Consider the following 9,665-nt stretch of genomic DNA (forward strand, 5'->3'; position numbering starts at 1 on the left):
ATTAACAGCGAAAATTGAAGTGTTTACTGAACTTACACATGCAGACACAGACACACACAAATATACATACACACAGACATACTGACACACACATACCTTACAAGGTACAACGTCATAATGTTTGCTATATCAAGCCTGCGTAACAGAAACAACAGAACTCAACAAGATTTATATTTGTTCACACACATGCATACTTACAGTTATATTTTGAGCAAAGCATATAGATTTTGCTATATAAACAAGGTAACATTGATGAATCAACAAAACACTAAAATGTCAACAACCATATGTGCGTGTATGTGTTTGCGGACGGGCGTGCGCGTATTAATATCCTAATTGCCGATTTACGAACGTACCAAGTTTGTGTGTAACGAAAGCATTTTCTGCGTCTGTCTTTTCGTCTCTCTGTCTCTTTTCTCCCTGTGTGAGTCTGTTTCTGCGGAAATCTCTCCTCTCACTCACTCTCTCTCTCCCTATATATATATATATATATATAATATATACATACACACACGCACATATGTGTATGTATGTATGTACGTACGTACATACATGCAAACACACATACATACATATATATAGATATATAGATATATAGATTATATACGTACATACATATATATCTGTATATATATGTATATATATAGTATATATATATATATATATATATATCTATATAAGTATGTATATATATATATATATATATATATATATATATATATATATATATATATATGTATATCTGTATAGATATATATATATATATATATATATATATATGTATATATATATATATCTGTATATATATATATATATATCTGTATATATATATATATATATATATATATATATATATAATATATCGTTATACTATATATATATATATATATATATAATATATATATATATCGTATTACATATATATCTGTAATATATATATATATATATAGATATATATATTATATATAATATATATATATATATATATATATATATATATATATATATATATATATTATATATACACACATACAGTCACACAGAAATAGAAAGAGAAAGATTTTCAAAGCATTACTAATGAAACGAGTGTCGAACAACAAGTCTGAGTGTCTGAGTGAGATACCAAAACACTGAGAAAGTAAATATTTAGTTATCACTTTTAATGATTCGTGACAAATTGCAATATTTTTGTTTCCCAATGATTCACCTATACTTGAAATTAAGTTAAAGGCCATTCAAAATACGTAAGCAGAAGAGATTAAGGTTTGTGCAGAGGCGTGGCCTCGGCACAGACGCTGCTACCGGTTTCACATCACCGTTCTACTGAATCGATGACGGAAACAGCCGTGCAAAAACTCTGAGTAGCGACCTGTAACTGTGAAGAAACAGCTTCACTATATATATGTATATATATATATACAGTGGGGTACTCATATACGAACGTTTCTTTGAACGATCAAATTCAATATCAAACAGTATTTCTAACGGAAAATAAACTTGAATAACGAGCTAAAATTTTATCAACGAACCACAAGCAGACTACCATGAGTATAAGTGACTGGGAACTTATTCGCCTAGGGAGCGAAAATATGTAAGCAAAGCGTTAGACACATTTTGCTTGCTTATTTTTTGCTAGAAACATAACCATAGGCTAACAAAAACATGACAAAGGGAAAACGTGCACAAACACACACACACACATTCACACACACACACACACACACACACACACACACACACACGCACACACACATACACACACACACTCGTATTCACATATATTTATGCATTTACTATTCATGAATAGACAAATAAAACACGATTTCACACCTTTAGGTGGAGCTGGGTGTGGCTTGAAACGGATTATCTTTATTTATATGTTTCTCAATTATTCATGTGACGAATAATTTGGTTAACGAACAGAGCACTTGGACGGATCATGTTCGTATATAGTGACCCCCACCACACACAGACACACATACACAAGTACACACACATACATACATACATACATGTATATATATGTCTGTCTTTCTCCCACTCCCTACTATCTTTCGTCCCTTCCTTCTCGTCACTAACTTTGTTTCTTTCCCTCAACCTCTCTCTTGTCCCCCTTCCCTCTGTCAGTTGCTCACACGTGACTACATGCCATTTCTCTCGCTCATTTCTTTTCTGGACAAGACGTCCATCGGATTGGACGTCATTTCTCTCGCCTCCCGACATTTTTTCTTGTCTGCTATTTTCTTCTCTTCTATTTATTCTATTTCCTTTAAAAATTTATCCCAGGCGTTAACCATTACAATTCATCTTAACCTAACGGCCCTTAATATTTGTCTTCGTCGATTGTTTACTTTGTACGTCCACTCTGTTGTTTTTTGTTCGCTCGAAGCTCTAACTCACCACAAATTCATATTTTTAAAATTTCTGGATGCTGCTGTCTTATGAAGTTTTCCTATCTTGTCGTTAAAAACACGAAATAGGAAGTAATAAAACGATCGACAACTGACAAGCGAGTTATCTTCTTTTGTATTTTGTCCTGTGTTTATTTCCCGTGTGTCTACGCATTTTTCACTCACTGTTGATGTCCTGTACTTAATGTGTGTGTGTCTGAGTATATATATATATATATATATATATATATTATATATATATATATATATATATTATATAATATATATATATATATATATATAGTCTATATGGATACAGTGATTTTGCATGCGAGCTAGATTGCTTATACATATGTGTACATGCATTTGTGTATATATTTTCGTTTTGCATTTATATGTCTGTATATGTATGTGGTCTGCGCACATCTATCTGTGTATGTTGATGTATATATGTATAGTTTAGTATGAGTATGTACTGTTGTGAAATATTTTAATGCATTTTAATATTTTAATTTCAATTTCCATGTATTAATTATATTTTCTTTATTAATGACAATATGTATTTTAACCAAATGTTTGATGTAAGGTTTTTTCCTCGACTTTTATAATTTTATATATTTTTATATTTTATATTGAGCTCATTTTTGTTTATCGCTCGAATATGACAAGTCCATTTTTAAAGGTGTAGCGTTTATACTAGTTTTGATAGAATTGGCATATCGGTTCTATTTTAACAAAAACTGTCCGACGAACGGGAACGTGAAACTCCGAGTAACAGGTTTTTGTGAATTTCTGCTGCTTTTAAATAAAGCATATTACTCTACCCCTGGTATTTGAGTACTCTTTTTTCCACCTTGTTTCACATTTATGTGTTTACTCCGGTGTATATATATATATATTATATATATATATATATACACACACACACACACACACACACACACATATATATATATATATTATATATATATATATATATATATTTCTTTACTGCCCACAAGGGGCTAAACATAGAGGGGACAAACAAATATATATATATATATATGCACACATATATCCGAAAAGCAAAAATGTCACATATTTCATACGTTAATTGTATTCTGCAGTTGTTTCGCTAAGATAAACACCACCAAATATATAATTACATTATATCATTAAGATACAGAATTAATTCAAATTTTAATTGAATTATGGAAAAATTCATTTAAATCATCTGTAGCTTAACTTTATTTAGTTTAAATTGTGTATCACAATTATGTAATCATATATTTGTTGGTACTGATTTCAATAAAGCAGCTGTTGAGAACAAGTAAAGCATGAACTGTTTGTAAAATTTATACTTTCCTGCTTTTATGCTGAACATGTTCCTCTCAAAGATCGTTTTAGTGGGTTATGTTGTATACGTGCAAGTCTGTCCCAATTGGATCTACTGCAATGGATTAACATTATAGAATTTAACAAACCGTTATTACTTGAGCCCTCAGTTATTGTAGATTTATTCTTTGATGCTTATGCTTAAAATCCCGCCTCTCTCTCTCTCTCAACCTATCTCTATTTCTATCTCTTTCTCTGTACATACACACATATGCGCACGCACACGCACACACACTCACACACACATACACACACACGCACACACACATACACACAATTTTGCTATGAAGATTCTTAAGAATCAAGGCACATCATCCTGTGGGGCCGCGGAAATGACTACGCATGATCGCATAGAACTCACATAAAATAAAGGAACATTGAAGACTTCAAGTGCTGGCAAGATACTAGACATGCAGGTACCAAATCCACTTCATAGCCATAGACCCGACTCGCTAGTGGGCCCTTGATGTGGCGTAGGTAACCCCAAATGGCATTTAAAATTTAAACGCCATTTGTGTTTACTTATATATAGATACACATATACATATATGCATGTATGTATGTATGTATGTATGCATGTATGTATGTATGTATGTATGTATGTATGTATGTATGTATGTATATATATATATATATATATATATATATTATGTATACGTATATATATATGCATATAATAAATAATAAATGATGTAATATAATATAATATAATATAATATAATACAATATAATATAATATATATATATGCATGCATATATGGGTAAGGTGCAAATAGCATGAAATGCGTAGACAAACGAATTAAATACGTAAACATCGAGAAAAAATGGAAAACACGACGAGTAAACACAGAGAAAGGACCCTTCATCAGTTGTCGGCTGTCAATCTACTTCTCATTTCGAGCAATTTTTATGTATGTATGTATGTATGTATGTATGTATGTATGTATGCATGCATGCATGCATGCATGTATGTATGTATGTATGTATGTATGTATGTATGTATGTATGTATGTATGTATGTATGCACGTATGCATGCATGTATGTATGTATGTATGTATGTATGTATGTATGTATGTATGTATGTATGCATGCATGTATGTATGTATGTATGTATGTATGTATGTATGTATGTATGTATGTATCGGTGTATGTGACTTACTTGTTTCAAGTGCAGTCATGCTGGATTCAGTCGAACAAATCATCTATATATTTTAAGTCTGGTACATATTTTATCGGAGTTTTTTGCCGAACCGATCATCTACAAGGACACAAACAAACCAATACCGTCCTATATTTAAGAGATGAGGAATTATGTACATTATTTACATTATTTACATTTGACGGATATTTGTCCTCATCTTGTTTGTTGTTAACACAACGTTTCGCCTGATGAAGGCTGGAGGGAAACGTTGTGTTAACAACAAACAAGATGAGGACAAATATCCGTCAAATGTAAATAATGTAAACCAATACCGGTTGCCAAGCGGTTGTGGGTGACAAACACACATATAACATACACACGTGCGCGCACACATACACACACACACATACTCACACACACACACATACTCACACACACACACACACACACACACACACACACACACACACACACACACACACATATATATGGTATGTTTCCCTCGTGTAAAGCCCTGTATCAACAAACATGCTGGTTAAAATACATATTGTCATTAATAAAGAAAATATAATTAATACATGGAAATTGAAATTAAAATATTAAAATGCATTAAAATATTTCACAACAGTACACTCAGATCTGGACATGCTGAGATAAATCTAAATTACCTCTTGGGCTAGTATGCCAAACCTCGCTATGACAATGGCGTTACATATATTGCATCTGTGGAAGGCAAGTTTAAATCCAGATACAGTAACCATCTTTCAAACTTTAGACAAGCCAAGTAAGGATGAGAACATCAGCTACAACATCAAATGGAAGATCCTTCTATGACCAAACCTTATAATAACGGGTCAAAATATGCTCCATAGGCTCGCTTGAAAAACTGTATCTTTTAAGAAACTTCAGATCTTCCAGTGACTGTGAATAGCAGGAGTGAGATTTTAATGTTATGCCCCAGTTTACAAAGTACATCTTAGCGGAAATTATGAATAAACCACTGGCACATTATAAACCATTCCAGTGTTGGTTTTTGTTGTATTTTATATTCCTAACACACTGGTTAATATCTACTGTGAAGTTAATTAATTCCCGTGTGTCTTTCCCTATCTTCTAAATGCGCGTGTTCATTCGGAGATCGATAGCATCAAACGAAATTGCTAAACCGTCTTGTTGTTTTTGTCAGTTTGATAAATGACAAAATAAATATTTTGGCCAAGAAACCATTGGTAACTGTGTTTCACAAGGCTTTTGAAATTTTCATAATAATAATAATAATAATAATAATATAATAATAATAATAATAATAATAATAATAATAAATGCCCTGATGCAGTACCAGGCAGTGGCTATGCCCTGCAGTACCAGATCATGGCTCTCATGGCGTTTGATCATAACTGATTGGAAGTGTTATCATGTACATTGTTTTGTCTTCGTATAAAACATCGGCTACAGCAAATATTCTGCTCAGTACCACAGATTTGCTTGTCACTTGTTTGACCATAACCAATTGAGTATTCCCTTAGCGGCTAACAATATGTGCATCTCTGATCACGAGCAGAAGTAGTGAAGGGGCATCATAGTCATGTGCTGCGAGGAATTTGGGGGGGTTTGGATAAATCACCTCTGGAAACATGGGTGTTTCGTTCAACATCCTTAAACAATCCTTATTCAGGGACCTTTTGAGTGGGATGGGCTACTCGACCTGAAGAAAATTCTAAATGGGCCCCATCGTGAGCATAGCTTGAGCGAGGTGATTTGAAGCGTACCACCGGATGCCTGATCACTGCTGCACAAGACCAGGCTCTCGCTACCAATTTAGTGAAGTATAACATCTATAAAAATCTGACACCCAGAAATGCAAATCTGTGGAAAGACTGTGGAAAATGTGACTCACTAGGTAAGAGAATGAGAGAGCCTTGCTCAAAAAGAATACAGGCGCTACCACGATAAAATGTGTGTGTATCTTCATTGGCTCTTATGCCGTAAATACTAATATGAAGTAACAGAAAGCCAAGTAAAGTTATGTAGGAGGATGGAAAAGTAACGATACTCTGGGACTATGATTTTCAGACGGATCGTATAATCGAACACCGTCTGCGGGATATTGTCATGTTGAGTAAGAGAGACAAATACTGTCAGATCATTGATGTAGCCATACCAAATGACATGAATGTTGTGAGTAAAGAGGTTGAAAAAAATCACCAAGTACTCCCAACTGAAAGTGAAAATGGCAAGACTGTACGGAATGTGAGAGAGTAACGTAAAAATGATACCAGTGGTCATCGGAGTGTTGGGCTCAATCCCATTGAAACTTCATGACTTCTTAAGGCAACTGAAAATCCCATGCAAGATTGATGTCTTGCAAAAAGCAGCTTTATTGGGCACAGCACACATCTTAAAGAAAATATTATCTGTCTAAGGTCCTTGTTGTGACTTGACAAATGACTAAAGACTCCGGTGCATTTTTACCTACATTGTGTTATGAAGGAATAATGATAATAATAATAATAATAATAATAATAATAATAATAATAATAATATAATAATAATAATATAATTTCTACAGAAGACACAAGACGTGAAATTTGTGGGGAGGGGACTAATCGATTACATCGACTCCAGTGTTTCACTGGTATTTAATTTATCGACCCCGAAAGGATGAAAGGCAAAGTCGAGCTCGGCGGAATTTGAACTCAGAACGTAAAGACATGAAATACTGCTAAGCATTTCGCCCGGCGTGCTAACGCTTCTGCCAGTTCATATAACGGTCTTGCACGCTTTCCAAAATTCACTCAATGGCCGGCCGGGGCTATGGTAGAAAGACATTTGTGCAAGATGCCGCGCAATGGGAGTGAACGCGAAACCATGTGACTACAAAGCAAGCTTCTTAACCACACAGTCAAGCGCCAACACATTTTCTTCCACTTACGTCCATGCATATTTATATACACCATGATATTAATCAGATATAAAACATAAAAAGAAATATGTATGTCCTCAATAAAGCGCAAAAATTCCAGATACAAGCACACGCACGCGCATACACACATACGCACATATATAAACACACACATACAATCACAGACACACAGGTACACTTCAACCTACACGCAAATACTATGAAAGACTGTGTGGTCACGGATGAATTGTCTTTGAACATTGGTTTGCTTTATCGAAGCTGACTTGGATCTAAAGCGTAACAAGATATCATTTATACACACCTGGAATAGTATTTTACGATACATGTCTCAATATGGGACCCATTGTAACGCTTTCAACAACGTCAACTATGGAACGAAATGGAAAGATATAATGACAATCTTCAACATAATGAAACTGCTTTATGAACGTCTCATAATGTATGAAGCTGAACAGAAATAAGAACCTTTATACATGGATCCTGCTAAGAACATTCATTCTTATACACAGGCTCAGGCATAGCTGTGATGTTAAGAAGCTCACTTTCTGACCACATGGTTTCAGGTTCAGTCCCACTGCACGACGCTTGGGTATCTTCTACTATGGCCGACCAATGCCTTGTGAGCGAATTCGGCAGGCGGAAATTGTGTGGAACACACTTAGTATTTGTGTTTTTCCCCACTATCACTTCAAGACAGGTGTTGGTTTGTTTATGTCCTTAAAGCAGCGATTCGGCAAAAGGGACCGGTAAAATAAGTACTAGACTTTAAAAAAAATAAATACCGGGAGTCAGTTCGCTTGACTAAATCCCTTCCAGGTGGTAACCCAACGTGGCCACAATCCAATGCCTGAAAACTGCAAAAGCTAAAATAATAATAACGAAGTATTTATTATACAAGTAATTGGCACATTCTATGACACACAATTACGATACGCTCATTAGTGAATCTCTGCATCATCGATCACTTTGCTAGAAATAGCAGTCAAATCCTTTTCAAATAATGATTTGGTACATTGAACCATGCTGTCGTAAATATACCTGTAAACGTCGAAGGGTCACGGCTGAAACGCTTTTGAAGTTTGCTCAGCTTGCTCCAAAGTGACCAGGGGCTAAATAGCAACAACTCGCCGATACATATACCAAAAAAGTGCAGTCATAGACGCACAAATACACTTACAGACACACACACATGCATGCGCGCACACACACACATATTCATATAGTATTTCTTCCAGCCATTTTTGTCGCAGATAGATAGATAGTTGTATACTGCGACAGAAATGGCTGGGAGAAATACTATAGGAATATAGGAGAGAGCTAGAGAATTATATACACATACACGCTATATGCACCTACACGCTATAGTCAATAAAAGACCTATAATGGCGGTGAGACTATATTTTACCTGACGAGGTCTTAAAAGGCCGAAACATGTCCAGAGTTGTATTACATCTCTAATTAATACTAATTAATTAAATTGGCAGGCTCTCCCTGCTTTGTTTGTTTGGGGTAGAATTACTTCTTCAAATAGAAATTTTTCTTCTCGTTAAGAATGTTAATATCGATTTACTAAAATTTCTTGTCTGCCTACATTTTGTGATAACTCCGACATCGTTATTCATAAATAGGTAGCTATACATGTAAATACACGTCTCTCTACGGTCATACTATCATGGATACACACACAAACTGACTCACACACACACACACACACACACACACACACACACACACACACACACACACACACACACACACACACATACGTTTAAACGTATAGTCAATGCTGTCAACCACAATGTCAGATTCGGGCAAATATAGACGCCTTACTCATCC

Source organism: Octopus sinensis, linkage group LG14 (assembly GCF_006345805.1).
Source record: "Octopus sinensis linkage group LG14, ASM634580v1, whole genome shotgun sequence".
NCBI classification, from domain to species: Eukaryota; Metazoa; Mollusca; class Cephalopoda; order Octopoda; family Octopodidae; genus Octopus; species Octopus sinensis.